At 40.8% G+C, this 15,772-nt stretch overlaps 1 long non-coding RNA gene across 1 annotated transcript; it reads right to left on the bottom strand.

Moving 5' to 3' along the window:
• Positions 1 to 607: 607 nt before the first annotated feature.
• On the bottom strand, positions 608 to 11,858 carry LOC122541460 (uncharacterized). The gene is made up of 3 exons (XR_006309606.2): positions 11,708 to 11,858; positions 8,583 to 8,646; positions 608 to 2,127 (listed from the first exon to the last, which is right to left on the bottom strand). It is a non-coding gene; the product is annotated as an uncharacterized LOC122541460 (long non-coding RNA).
• Positions 11,859 to 15,772: the final 3,914 nt, after the last annotated feature.

Here is a 15,772-nt window from a genome sequence, read left to right as displayed (position 1 = left end):
ATAAAGGTAGCTAAGGATTCAAATACGTAATTCTCTGAGAATGTTTGATTGTTACGATTGTGCAGATAAAACCATAAAAGGATGAATGTACTCTTGGGTTTTCTAAGTAGGAGGATAAAATGCAAGCGCAAATAGGCAATTGCATAAATTCATAGAAAGTACAGATTTTGTCAGAGCAGAGCAGTATCAGATTTCCCATTGTAGAAAGGACATTAAAACCATGCAGAAATTTCAATCTTAATTCACCAAAATGATGATAACGATGGGAAATTACAGGTTGGAACAGAGAGTTTCCCCAGGTGCAGAAAAAGCCAAGAGAAGATTTAAGTATTTATAATTGTGAAGGACTTTAATCGAGTGATAAGGGAAAGGTTGTTTCTACTGACTGAGGAATTGGTGCGTGAGGAAAAGACATTAGGGCATGTTGTCATTGAGAATGTGCTATGAGGAAATAGCAAAATTGGAGACAATTGCAATCTAAAGGGAAAATTAAAAGCTATGGAATATATTAAGATACCATCACAAAGAACAAACACAGATATAATATACTGAATAGCCTCCTTCTGTGCTGTGTCATAATGATGAATCAGAACCACAAAGTACAATGGACATTTATAACTTTTAATTCAAAAGTATATTGTTTAAAAAACCCTAAAAATTGCTGTAAATGTAAGTTCAATGATATCTGGAAAAGCCATGTATGGTACCTATGGAATGTCAAACCTGTAAAGTGCCAGCGAAACTTCAAACAGAGAGAGAAAAAATGTTGTAACATGAAAAGAAAATAAGGAGGTTGACTATCTTGCTCTTTTCAGCAGAAACACATCTCTTGCACATTTTCACTTGTGTCTTGGCCCTCCAGGAATGTACTAAAAAGGTGTTAATAATTGATTGCAATCCTTGTCTCTTCATTTCAGTAGGAGAATGTTTGCTGGTGAACTGATGTTCATGTACTGTGAAGGCCCGACAGTCCTTCATTTACCCGCTTGTCACCCCTGCATTGTAGGTAAAATAACGCCTTTATTCTAAGTTCTGGAAGCCAACCAGCCAGCAAAACCAATCAAATGGAAATCGGATAAGAAGGAATCTCTTGCTTTGAGCGCTGCCTGTTATACTTTGTCAAAAGAAAACAGGAAAAAAGGATTTCAATGAAATCTGAAAAATCTGAGAATCTCAAAACTTCAGTTATCAGCATTCCATAATCTACTCCTCACAAATGACCAAGAGAGATTGTTCTACGCACCTTTTAACTTTTCTCTCTTTTTGGACTCACTACATACTCTTAATGTGTGTGTGTGGGTGTAGCACTATTCTTTCTTTTCATGTTTAGTAATTAATAACCTTATTTTTTTTGTTAACTCAGGAAAGCCTGCTTAAATTGTCTCCTTTTGAAACATAAATACTGTTGGCTTGGAGAAAGGTATTAACAAGGGAGGGATCCTTCATAAATTGATCTTGTTGCAAGCAAGTAAGGAGGTGTGTGATTAAGGTTGGGAAATAATTCAGCCATCCTCACCCAGGAGCTTTTTTTAATTAACTCACGGGATGTGGGCATCTCTGACTAGATCGACTTTTATTGCCCATTCCTAATTGCCCTGAGGGCAGGTGAGAGTCAGCCACATTGCTGTGGTTCTGGAGTCACATGTAAGCCCAACCAGCTAATCAATCTGTCATCTTAGGGATGATAGATTTGTTGCCCTACAGTACATTAGTGAACTAGATGGATTTTTCTGACAATCGACAATGATATCATTGTTAGTAATAGACTCTTAATTCCCGATTCTTTTATTGAATTCAAATTCCACTTCCTGCCATCATGGGATTTGAACCCAGGTCCCAAGAACAGTAGCTGAGTTTCTGGATTAAGAGTCTATTGATAGTACCACTAGGCCATGGACCCCCACTTAATGATTTAGGGGATCCTGAATGAAGGGTGCATAATTTTCTCTGGCAGATGGCACTGTTCAGTGACGGTGTCCTGGGATATCCACAGCCTGCAGCAGCACTACGCCGCACTCATCTAGAGAAACTGGAACCGAGGTTTCTGATCCTTCTGTACCTCTCTCCGTATCCTGAGGGGATATTCACCTGCAACTTCATGTGGAGGCTGGTCAACATCCAATGAACCTGTGTGGGGAATATTAGAAACAGAACAGGTCCTTAGGAATGTGAACACTCAGTGTTTGCATCACACACAAAAGATGGTTCATCATAGTCCTCCATACATGGACTCTGACACGGAGGGGCATGGATTGCTTCTACCTTTGACACAGCATGTCATGTCGTGTAAAAACAGAAAGATATTGTAAGTGTTATATGGTTAGTGATAGCTTGTCCCACTGTCCTCAGCCTCCACAGAACAAATGCGGAAAAGCTGATTTCCCCTGGAGGAGGGACTAGGACCAAAGGCAATAATCTCATATTTATGACAAAGATGAGGAGGAATCTCTTTTCTCAGAGACTAGTGTGGCATTCCCAGCTGCAGGAGGCTGTTAAAACTGGGTCACCAAATATATTCAGGGCTGAGATAGACAGGTCTTTATTCAATAACAGAGTGAAGACATTTGGGGTAAAGTCAGGAAAGTAGACTTGAGGGTTACACACACACACACACACACATACTCCACCTATGAGATGCTTTTTAATACTTTCCACTTTGCACAAGATTTTGGTCACCTGACCCATTATTTCTTTAGGTGGTTCTTTCTAAATACCCAAGGTGTGCTGTTACTCTGGAACTGAGCATCCAACAACCAAACGTTATAATTAAAGATAAAAGCACATTTTAAGATGTTAAAGAACATATCAATTAGAATTTTTATTTAACAGTATTATTTTATGTAACAATATTAGTCATTGCTTAAAATGAGGAATACCCATTCATTTCACTTCAATCTCAAGACACAAATGGAAAGTGCAACCTTCAGGAGTAAACCATTTAGTTCCTCTACAATTTGGGAAGACCACAGCTGATCGTAATGTTGATCAAAGATCAGTGACACAGTGTCTATCACTCTCTGGGGAAGAGAATTCCATAAACTATTGACCCTCTGAAAGAAAAAGTATTCTGCTCAGTTCTGTCTTAAAATGAATTTATAATCCGTGTTTCCTAGTTCTACATTTCTCTATGTGAGGTAACATCCTCTCAAGATCCACCTTGTCAAGTCCTCTCAGAGACTTTTGTGTTTCAGCAACTTTAAAAAGAAGACACCCAAATTCTTCTTTTGCAAGTTGTGGAATTATCTGACTCTCTATCGGCTTACATGCTATCTTGGCTATGTACCACATTTGGTCAGTGCAATGTGAGTTCCTTTTCTTAAAAAAAAATGCCCGATAACTTTTATCCAACAAGGAATTGACTGTGTTTGTCATTCATGCTTGAGTTGCAGATGGGTAACATAAAGACACAAATTCATGATTTTCAAAGTGCTTCAGGATGTTTGTAAAATTATTCAACATGAATCACAGCATAGTGATGCAAATGGTGCAGGTGTGAGCTGTTCATGTCAATCCCAAATACTATGGAAGGCAAGATAGGACAGAATGTTATGGAAAACCTCTTGCTCTGCTTAAACCTCATTAAAAGGATGACTGAAATACCAAAGGGGCAAAAGGGCAAATAATATCTTAAAACTGAGAAAAGTGAATTAAATTGTATCCAGCAGCAGAAATCTTCCTGGCATACAGCACAAATTAAAAACGATGTCTTACAAGTACCCACATCTCACAGAATGGAACAGATTTTCCTTCCAAGCATGCTCTTCAGTGTTGGCTAAAACAATTTGTGGATAACTTTAAACTGTAAATATCCTTACAGACTTTGAGAGGTTTCTAAAGTAAACTGTTGCTCTCAATGGAAAAAGCAGCAAACGTTCCTCTTCAAAATTCTAAAATGAACTTCTGCAAAACAAAAAAAAAATGTGCAGCTGCTTCTTTTAAAACTGTACCGCAATTTAAAAGAGAAATCTGGTGTCTTCTATATTTCCAAAGGTTGTGTTTATGTAAGAGAGCAAATTGTACTGCTAAGATTTTCTGTTCCATTTTAAACACAGCCTATTTAAAATAACACAAAAGGTAATACTGCTACAGAAACAGAGACTTGAATGCTATGTTTCAGGAACAGCTTCACATCTACAATCTGCATTCAGCTGACACCAAGCGCTACCCTATTTTGAATTACATGTGCAGTACCATCTGCTGCTGACGTCATCCCACATAATCCAGACAGGATGGCACACCCCCACAGTCTTGTCCTCGTGTGGATGTAGTTCCAGGATGGTGCAACAGGCTTTAACCAAGCAGCTGAAATCATGTTGAAATGGTGCCCACATCCTGTGTGCCAGCAGGATATGCACATACCTCACGTTCGAGCACTAAGATGCTACCTCAACATATTAGAACTAACGCAGATTTTTGTGAGAAAAAAATTTCAACAATTCTGCGAAGTGGTCACAACCACAAAGCAGTTTATGAATCAGCGACCAGGCAGGGAGGGGGAGAGGCGGTAGAGGGAGCGGGAAGGGATGGGGGTGATTCCTGCCTTTTGCAACAAGTTATGATTGTGGCTGAACAAAAGCTTACATCTGGGCTTGCATATCACAAGGTCAATGCTTCCAGTAAGGCCATCCATGGAGTGCACGTGGCTATATATGGAATAAGGTTAAGAAAAGGTGTTTATTTCAACAGAACACCCATGCCGTGGAAAAGAAACAAAAATTGATTCAACTTTGTGCAAAACGTGAATGGCAGTACAGTAATGGCATTCCTCCACCACTTATTGTCTGTATTGAAACCCACTAAGAACATAAGAACTAGGAGCAGGAGTAGGCCATCTGGCCCTTCAAGTCTGCTCCACCATTCAATAAGATCATGGCTAATCTTTCTGTGGACTAAGAGCCATTTATCCGCCCTCTCACCATAACCCTTAATTCCTTTACTGTTCAAAAATCTACCTCTCTTTGCCTTAAAATCACTCAGCGAGGTAGTCTCAACTGCTTCACTGGGTAGGGAATTCCACAGATTTACAACCTTCTAGGTGAAGAAGTTCCTCCTCAACTCAGTCCTAAATCTGCTTCCCTTATTTTAAGGCTGTGCCCCTTAGTTCTTGTTTCACCTAGCAGAGCAAACAGCCTCTCTGCTTCTATCTTACCTGCTCCCTTCATAATTTTATATGTTGCTATAAGGTCCCCACCCCCATTCTTCTCAATTCCAATGAGTGCAGTCCTAGTTTACTCAATCTCTCCTCATAAGCCAACCTTTTCAACTCAGAAATCAACCTGGTCAATCTCTTCTGCAAGCACCACCCACCCCCCCCCCCCACCCCACCACCACCTGCCAATACACCACCAATACGTCCTTTCTCAAATGTAAGACTGGCTTCTTCCTGTTTATGTAGAATGGCTTTGTTGTTGCTGTAGACCCTACCTCTTGAGATTGTGTTGATGCAATGTTACATGGGAAAACGTACACATTTGTTTCGAAACATTCTCATTTGAAGTACGCCTTTGAAAATAACCTTAGGTGTCACTCATCTTTTCCATGTTTTCATTCTGAAAGCAATGAAAGCTGGAAGGGGTGCTGAAAGTGGTATATTTGTGTGTGCATGGTTGGTTCACCATAAAAGGCAATGCAATTTTTCCTAATATCATTGCTGATTGTTCCTTGTACCTTTACCAGGCTAATTTGTCTGCATCAACAAATGATCACCAAAAGTATCACCCAAGAGGTTTAATGTCACATCTCTCCTGCTCATTAGAGTCATAGAGTCATAGAGATGTGCAGCATGGAAACAGACTCTTTGGTCCAAGCCATCCATGCAGACCAGATATCCCAACCCAATCTAGTCCAACCTGCCAGCACCCGGCCCATATCCATCCAAATGCTTCCTATTCATCTACCCATCCAAATGCCTCTTAAATGTTGCAATTGTACCAGCCTCCACCACATCCTCTGGCAGCTCATTCCATACAAGTACCACCCTCTGCATGAAAAGGTTGCCCCTTAGGTCTCTGTTATATCTTTCCCCTCTCAACCTAAACCTATGCCCTCTAGTTCTGGACTCCCTGACCCCAGGGAAAAGACTTTGTCTATTTATCTTATCCATGCCCCTCATAATTTTGTAAACCTTTATAAGGTCACCCCTCAGCCTCCGACACTCCAGGGAAAACAGCCCCAGCCTGTTCAGCCTCTCCCTGTAGCTCAGATCCTCCAACCCTGGAAACATCCTTGTAAATCTTTTCTGAACTCTTTCACGTTTCACAACATCTTTCCGATAGGAAGGAGACCAGAATTGCACGCAATATTCCAACAGTGGCCTAACCAATGACCTGTACAGCCGCAACATGACCTCCCAATGCCTATACCCAATACTCTGACCAATAAAGGAAAGCATTACCATCATTATTGTGAGCACCCTGCCTTCACGGAAAGTCCTCAGCTCATTGGGGTAAATTTTATATCCTTGGAAGAGGCTTGGAATCTGAGCTGGAAGTGCACAATTTGCTGGCTCCCACCCATCTTTAAGAACGCCAAATAAAACATCTATGGGTCAATTAGCTGTTGCCCGGATTTTTGCACAGCAGATATATCCCTATGTCCCACTTTATTTTGAGGAGGAAATTGCTCATAATGTTTGAGGGAGGATCAGGACCAGAGGTGGTCAACTTAACTTATCCATTTCCACTCTTTTGGAAAAAGATAGCAAACAAAATGGTGTCACCGTTGGATGAGGTAAATTGGAAGTTCTGACTGGTGAGATTCCAAGGCAAGATCATTCTTTCCTGTAACGATGGTGTTGAAGGGGCTGGGTGAAGCTAGAAACTGGGAAGGATGACAGGCAAGTAATGGTGATTGAATTTGGGAAGGGATGTTTGTCTCAGTGTTGAAAGAGCTGTGGTTTAAACCCTGCTTCCCATCTCATAATGGTGCTATTTTCAGGAACTATGTCTCTCAGAAGACACCTCAAAAGATGATGATGACCCTCATGGTCCTTGTTGGTTTCCCGGAGTTGAAACATTAGTAGCTTCAGTCACCTGCGTCGAGGGACCAGTGTTAACCTTTGACAAAAAGGAACAGGAAGCCTCAGAAGTTGCAGTGTCACATCCTTGCTCCTTACCCAACAACAGCACAAGTCAGCTGTGAACACACCATAGTCATAGGACAAGCTATCAGAGACCGAGATAGTGTTGGCCTCTAGAAATCAGGGGAGTGTTGCAGGGAACCAAGATGCTGAGCCTCATTTTAATGAAGGGCTCTGGATTTGTCCATCAGGCGGTGTAGAGTGGATATACAATATATGGATATGTGGTAAAAGTTTCCAGGCATGAACAGTGGACGGATCCATCTGGACTTTGAGTGCTCTGATGACCAGCTGTTCAGAAAGCATGCCTTCCTCCATCGAGAGACTAGTGCCTGTCATTGGAGGGCCATACCCAGCAGCTCACTGATGGGATGTTGGGTCTGCATTTTGACTTGCATTCCACCATCTTGTGTCAATGCTGTCAGGCCCAGAACCAGAATAAGAGGATACACTGAGCCTAGAGTCACGTCCAGGTCCTGATACTTCTCGGGAAAGCAGGGAGGAGCAAATGAAGCTAATGGCAGGGGACTTGCAGTTATGATGGTTATTAAGGTCATTCCATATAAGGATCAGTAATCTGACTTCAGAACAGCTGGGGATGAGGCATTGTGCAGCTGTGTAGTACCACACCTTAGCACTCCAGAAAAGAGTTGAGAAAGCATCCCATTAGTCACACAAGGCTTTACAAATGTGTTGCTTATTTTTATGATGTCTGCAATTTATTGATTTATTTTGTTAATAGATAACTTATAATAATAGTGGAGTCTAAACAGGTTAAGTGAGTGGACAAATGGAACAAAATCTGGGAAAATGTGAGGTTATACACTTTGCCAGGAAGAATTGAGGAGCTGAATATTATTTAAATTTGCAGTTTGCACATTCTCCCCGTGTCTGCGTGGGTTTCCTCCGGATGCTCCGGTTTCCTCCCACAGTCCAAAAATATGCAGGTTAGGTGAATTGGCCGTGCTAAATTGCCCGTAGTGTTAGGTGAAGGGGTAGATGTAGGGGAATGGGTCTGGATGGGTTGCACTTCGGCGGGTCGGTGTGGACTTGTTGGGCCGAAGGGCCTGTTTCCACACTGTAGGTAATCTAAGTAATCTAACCTAAATGATGAAAAACTATAAAAAGCTGCAGAGCCCTCTTCCATGAATCCAACTTCAGCAGGCAACAGGGAAGGCAAATGAAATTTTGACATGGAATCCATCCTCAGCAGCATTCTGTTTGGTGAAGCATTCCTGATGAAAGACTTTTGCCCAAAACGTCAATTTTCCTGCTCCTTGGATGCTGCCTGATCTACTGTGCTTTTCCAGTGCCACTCTAATTTTGACTGAGTTCTTTTCTTCTGCCTAGCTTAGCAGCACCCATTTTTGATATTATTCCTAAAATCTCTCATGGTGAAATGCTCTGGAATCAGCTGCCTCCTCTTTTGTGTTCAGGCTTCAAAATTGCGCCCTACTCTTAATAGAGATGAATTTCAGTTTCTGTCTCCAGAATATGGCCAAACCTGTTTGCATCCGTACAGATTTTGTAGGAAATCCCATTCCTCTCTTCAAACGATTGCATTTTACCTTGAAACAAAGGAAAGGTTTAAAACGTAAGTTTCTTATAAAGCCATAACACATTTTCTTTGAGAAATGAAAAACAATAAACGTTATTACTAGCATTGTTTTTCTGTAGCACCAACAAAATGTGCCTTTAACCAATAATTACATCATGCAATAGAAGCTATAAACTTTCCTGTTCTTTCATATTTCACCATTAACTTTATGTCACTCGCTCACATCAATTCTGAGCTGAGTATGTATCCCTCAAAGTACAGTTTGACTTGCCTACTTTATTGGACAAATGAGGTTCATTCACTTTTAAAGAGAAAATTTCCATAATTTTTTATGCTCTAATCATGTCCAGCATTTGAAATTATAATTTTTTAAAAAATTATGTTTTTAATAATTCTGTCATGGCACATGGGCATCAGTGGCTGGCTAGCATTTATTGCTTTGAAAAGGTGGTGGTGAGCTGCCTTCTTGAACTTCTGCAGTCCATGTGCTACAGGTTGCTGTTAGGAAGGAAATTCCAGGATTTTGACCCAGGGACACTGCAAGGAATCCATCCTGACAGACATTCTGCTTGGTGGTTAACACAAACACAGCTCTTTTCCTTTGCTTGGCATAGTAGCATAGATTTTGCTGTTCTTCCCCAAATCTCTGTCTGACTGACTGAGAGCCTGTGAGTTTGTATGCAACAAGACCAGCTGTCTCTTCCTTTGTGATGAGGTTTTAAATGAGGTTTCACTTTTTACTTTTAATAGGCTTTGATTTAGGTTTCTGTCTCCATAACAACAAAAATCATATGGGTTTGTTGCTGGGCAGATTGCACAGGAGATACTGTCCCATCTTCAAACTACTCCATTTTATCTTCAATTAAAAGATTCAATTTAAAACATGACCACCTTACAAAGTCCATTGATCATAACAAATTTTCCTTGTTGAATATCCGTTGGCAGTTTTAGAAGATCTGAGACTGAACAGAATTTTCACATGGTTTTATTATGGCTGACTTGACTATAGTACCTGTTTTTATGACATCATTCTTCACTTTTGTAGGTGATTGAATAAACATTACATTAGCCTGTAAGCCCATAGATTTTAAACAGAAATGAGTAAGGGAGCAAAATCAATGACATGCCATAGACTTACAGTGAAAAATGCCATTGTTTCCTTAACTATTCCTCTTGGAAATTAGACTGTAACACAGAAGCAGTGCAAGGTTTCAATGAGAAATGCATGAATGCAAGGCTCTGAATCTTGTTTTAACAAACCTACTCACTCCTATTCCATAAGGCCTCTGCCCAATTATTATGCACATGGCTTGATTAAATGAACTACTCCATTGAATCAAATCAGAGTAATCTATTTCCAGGGTTTCAACACTTTTCTCAAACTAAGCTCTTAATCTCAAATAGAACACACTCAAGTGGAATATAGAAAATGCTTGGTATTTGAATTGAGCTTTCTGTTAGATAACTGGCACAGATATAAAGGTCAATTTGAAATAAAAGGTGCACAATGGGCAGTGACCAGAATAGACATGTTGTTAGCAATATGAGGGCTGAGCCTAATTTCACATAGCCAGTGACCTCTCAATGCCACACTGCTCACCAAGGTAGCTCTCAGGTTGGGACTGAGGCTGTTGAGGTGATTCTAGGGCTTGTGCCTTACAAGGGGCATTCTTGACTTACCATCTGATTCCCAGAAACTCCACCTCAGACCCATCCCTCAGACCCAACTCCAGTCTCACACCCATCCTTCATTGTCTGCACCTCCCTCCGTTCATTAAAGCATCACCCACAATTGCTACCATTTCTTCCCTCTTTCTCACAGTATAAGATGGCACACAATGTGAGCACTCCGGACTCCACAAAAATAAAAATGAAAGATGAAAAATCCCCATGTTCTGTGTGGCCTACAGATACTTTAAAAGCTGGAAGTTTGTAAAACACCAGCACAAATATGCAATATGCTTGCTCCACCCATTTGAATGCCAGACTTGTTCGGCTTGAAATACATTTACCCCAATTTATTTGGGCCTGGCTATCAGGCAAGACGTATGTACCCATCTCTTCTAAGGTTTTGAGACATTAACTGGTATGCTGCCAAAACTGACGTGTACCTCTTAATGTTGTGGGTGAGCTTGACACACAGGAGACCCTAGCAGCAACAGTTTTCAAACATGTGGTACAGGTCTACTGGTCCCTTGAGAGCCCTGATAGATCCTAGGGTGGGTGGCTCATCCTTACCATAATACTTCAGCCAAGTTGGAACTGGGCCATCTGCTGGATTTTATCACCCCCTCTCCTACCATTAGACCCCCATTGGCGGGGAGTGTTAACTTCAGCCTTACTGATTCAACACTAAGTTTGAAAACTGCCATTGTAACATTGGTCTACCCGCAAGGCAGGCAACTCCAGTACCAGCCTCAGTAACACAGAGCCTTGGTCTGTCCCTGTTAGCATACTGCATTCAGTTTTGAACAGAGAATCTCAGAACAGACACATGATGGCTATTCACAGCATTGCTGCTAGAAATTAAAGGGTTAATGTATGAGAAAGGTTGCATCCAGCTCCCTTGCATTTCCAAGACTGAGGTTGGCTTAGTTGAGATAATTAAAATGTTTAGCACATTTGATAGATAGATGTGGAGAAACTGTTTCCTCTGGTGGGAGAACACAGAGCAAATTCGAGTTGGACTTTTTTGACTGAAAAAGGAAACACTCTTTACTTAAAGTCCGGTGGAAATCTGGAACTAAGTCTGCGCAAAAAAGGCTGTGAAAACTGAACACATCAATGTTGTCAAGACTGCATTTTTGTTTGATGAAACATCGATGTTGCAATGTTGCTTTATCTGCCTTTGCAACATTACATCTGCCACTTGAATGGGGTTTCTTTAAGCCATCTGTAGTTTATGATTGTGTAAAGCTACAGTGGCAGAGCAAGGCAAGTGAGGAACATATGCAGGTTAAATTTGAAATGCTTGAGATTGTGAAACTAACACAAAAAAGATAAAATCCGACTAAAAACTGAAGAGGAAAGAAAAGCATGATTCAAAGAAAACAAAGTGTGGGCTAACTTACCACAGACAAAGTTGAACTTCCTTGGAGTTACTTCATCATCCCAGTGACAGCTGTGTCCTCTTGCTCATTATCTGGTGGTTCCATTCTTTAAAGACAAGTGTGTGCAAACAGCATATCGCTCAGTGGCCTGACACCTCAACTTCCTGTCACAGAGTCTATCTTCTGCTACTTTTTAAACATCCAACACTTTATCTGCGGCTGTTTCTTCTAGTTATTTCCTGACAGCTGCCACAGGCACTGTAGTCGGTCCAGACAAGCAAGCTGACCAGTCTTTTTTTTAACCTGTTGTAGTCACTATAGGTTCTGAGTACAAGCGGGTTATGTGGTGAAGACTAATAGTAACAGTTCTCATTTTTCTTTTACAGTCGTCGGCAAGTTCTATTTGCAGGCTGCAGATGCATTGGATGGTTATGGTCACTTGAAACAACTACTTTACCTGGGACAAAAAGCAAGGCTGTGTATATTTTAGTATGATCTCTAAATTAATTATCCCATTAAGAGCTACATATGTTGGATCCGGTCAACATATTTTGTGTGTGTGTTTTGAAACACTGAAAACATAAATGGCCACATTTTCCAAACATTGTGGATTTCTAGCCAATAGTTTGAGGCCTGTAAAACATTGAGAAATCTCAATTTCCTTAGAAAATTGCAAATAATTGCCTAAATATTAACCTGAGTTGGCTTCCCATTGCCTTTGGACGAGGTAGCATTGCATTAAGAACCAGTGTAGCTTTTTTTGTGCATGTTTTCCTATACTGCCAAGTCCCCCCCCCCCCAAATTTGCTGTGCTCCAGGGAAATTCACCTCTGTGGTATTGGTCCATTAAATATTTTCATCCTGGAACGGAACAACATGTTAGAATACAATAGTCATTTGTTTTCACTTAAAAATAAAGTGAAAAGTATTTAAGTTGCCAAACTCAGGTGCCATTTTAATCACAAATTACATATATTAAAAAAAGAACTAATGCAGACAAAGTCCACCTTAGTTGAACTCACGGCACCAGGGCTCCTGAGGCGAGGAAACCTGACACTAAAGCCACTGCAGGTGATCCCAGGCAGAAGCCAAGTGCTGAGGCTGCCTCAAGGAATCCTGAGCTGGACCCACCACAACACCAAAGGAACCATTGAAACCTCCACAAGGAATCCCAGGTCATTGCCTGTTAGATTTAACAACTTCACAAACAGATACAGATAAGTGGTGCAAAAGTATTATTTTAGTATGAATGGTGGCTGAAGTCAGGCAAGCTCTTTTGTACTTTCAGGTTATATTGGTTGAAATCCAGTGATCATTTTTAAATTAACTCAAACTGGGCTAAACTAGAAAAACACCCTTGTTTCTTCCTGAAGTGTAAGTAGTATTTTGCTGCAACAGAGCTGCAAAGTCGAATGGTTTAATTCTGAATTGTGTGCCGTAGTGTGCATTGTGTAGTGAAATAAGATTAAAGTACATTGTGGCAGCACTGTCAACATTGGACAAATTCAAGAAATACAATTGTCAGTTGTGAGCTATGTACCTCTGGTAGGGATATAAAGTGTCAAAGTCCATTATTTGAGGAGTAGGATAACCCAGCAGTAATCATTTAGACTTATATTCTCCTTTCCTTTATAGAATCCCGATAGTACGGAAATAGGCCATTCGGTCCAATAAGTCCACACCGATCCTCCGAAAAGTAACCTACCCAGACCCATTTCTCTACCCTATTACTCTACATTTCTCCCTGACCTACACACCCTTGAACACTATGGACAATTTAGCATGGCCAATTCACCTGACCTGCACATCTTTGGATTGTGGGAGAAAACCGGAGCACCCAAAGGAAACCCACGCAGATAGGGGGGAGAATGTGCAAACTCCACACACACAGTTGCCTGAGCCTGGAATCGAACCCGGGTCCCTGGCGCAGTGAGTTCCTGGCACAGCACGTCCCTGCTGCCCACATGTTTTCTTTCAGGCGATGTCATTTATAATTATTTTCTTTGTTGGGTAATAACAGAGAGCAACAGAAGATTCTGAAGATGGGGTTATTCCAGCATTTTGTGGATAAGTTAAACTGATTAATTATTAAACCTGGAGACAGAAAAGTGACAGAATTCTTCAGCAGTTCAGACACATCTAAGGTCATGATGCTGTGAGAGAGCATCCTGCCAAAATGCAGGACTGTTAATTGGCCTGAGTCTAAGGTGACCAGAATTATATGACAATAATTTTGATGCTCATAATTTAATTCTTCCAAATTTCTAAATCAGATCCAGAAAGTGGACAACCTTTTTGGACTCCACAAAATGTGTAATTCAGCCTCCAGTTTTGGGGAATTGCATTTTACGAATATAATTTGCCTTCAGATTCTTGAATGCAAGATATTTTTCACTATACAACTACAGAAACAACATGTCTTTTGGCCTTCTCATTCCATTGTGTTTCGCAGGTATAGCATTAATAAACAAGAATCCTGCTGCAGCCTTAATTTTCATTAATTCAACAAATATCCTTAGTCCAAATGATTGAGAAATAACTTTATCACAAACTTATGATTTCAAGTTCTCCAAAAGGTCCCATATGGAACAGTAATGTTACATTTTGTTGTTACAAATGGTTAAATTCAAATGAAATTCCAAGTTCTTCCATCAGGCAGAAGATACAAAAGCACAAACACACATACCAACAGATTCAAGAATAACTTCTTTCTTGCTGTTATCAGATTTCTGAATGGATCTCAAATTTTAAATTTAATGCTGATTTCGCTCTCTGTGCACCTTCTCTGCAGCCGTAACATTGTATTCCTCGCTCTGTTCTATTACCTTAATGCGCTCTCTATGGTGTGATCTGCCTGTACTGCGCTCATAGAGTCAAAGAGTCATGGAGATATAGAGTCATAGAGTCATAGAGATGTACAGCACAGAAACAGACCCTTCAGTCCAACTCGTCCATGCCAAACAGATATCCTAACCTAATCCAGTCCCATTTGCCAGCATTCGGTCCATATCCCTCTAAACCCTTCCTATTCATATACCCATCCACATGCTTTTTAAATGCTGTAATTGTACCAGCCTTCACCACTTCCTTTGGCAGCCCATTCCATACATGCACCACCCTCTGCATGAAAAGTTGCCCCTTAGGTCCTTTTTATATCTTGCCCCTCTCACCCTGAACCTATGGCCTCTAGTTCTGGACTTCCCTGCCCCAGGGAAACGACCTTGTCTGTTTATCCTAACCATGCCCCTCATGACTTTATAACTTTATAAACCTTATTAGGGTCACCCGTCAGCCTCCAACGCTCCAGGGAAAACAGCTCCAGCCTATTCAGCCTCTCCCTTTAGCACAAATCCACCAACCCTGGTAACATCCTTGTAAATCCTTTCTGAACTCTTTCAAGTTTCACAGCATCCTTCCGATAGGAAGGAGACCAGAATTGCATGCAATATTTCAAAAGTGGCTGAACCAATGTGCTGTACAGCCGCAACATGACCTCCCAACTCCTATACACAATGCTCTGACCAATAAAGAAAAGCAAAACAGTCAAACAAAACTTTTCACTGTACTTAGATACATCTGACAATAATAAATCAAATCAAATCAAAACAAAATTCTAACTTTCACTAAATTGATGCTTTCTGCCAATTTGGCTGAGGTTGAAATATTTCTTCCAGATTGTCTGGATTAGGATTAATTAAATGAGAGTCACATTGAGGGTTCCTCCAAATCCCACTCCTCTACATTAAAGTGTCGATTCATTGACGGAAGAATGTTACAACATTACTATACAGTCCAAGCTGAATGCTAGGTGTCGGTCAGTAGCAGCTTACAGCCAACCATTATGTCATATTCACCAATTCAAATTTCAACAAGGATGCATAGATCCAAGCTGAGAAACAAGCAGGTGAACCAATAATGGAGGCTTGGATTGTTTAAACACAGAGGTGTCAGAGCAGTAGAGTAATACAAACAACCTTTTCATTCCTGGAACTTTTGCTGCATTGGCAGTGAATTGTGGACCCTATAGTTTTCATGTCGAGATGATACCCACCTGTCCCTTGCCACTACCTTTTTCAACTCGTTCAC

This window comes from Chiloscyllium plagiosum, unplaced genomic scaffold (genome assembly GCF_037043375.1).
Source record: "Chiloscyllium plagiosum isolate Xiang-an unplaced genomic scaffold, Cpla_swu_hap1 HiC_scaffold_3, whole genome shotgun sequence".
NCBI lineage: Eukaryota > Metazoa > Chordata > Chondrichthyes > Orectolobiformes > Hemiscylliidae > Chiloscyllium > Chiloscyllium plagiosum.
The sequence above is the reverse complement of the archived record's forward strand: the minus strand, read 5'-3'. Positions and strand labels throughout refer to the sequence as shown.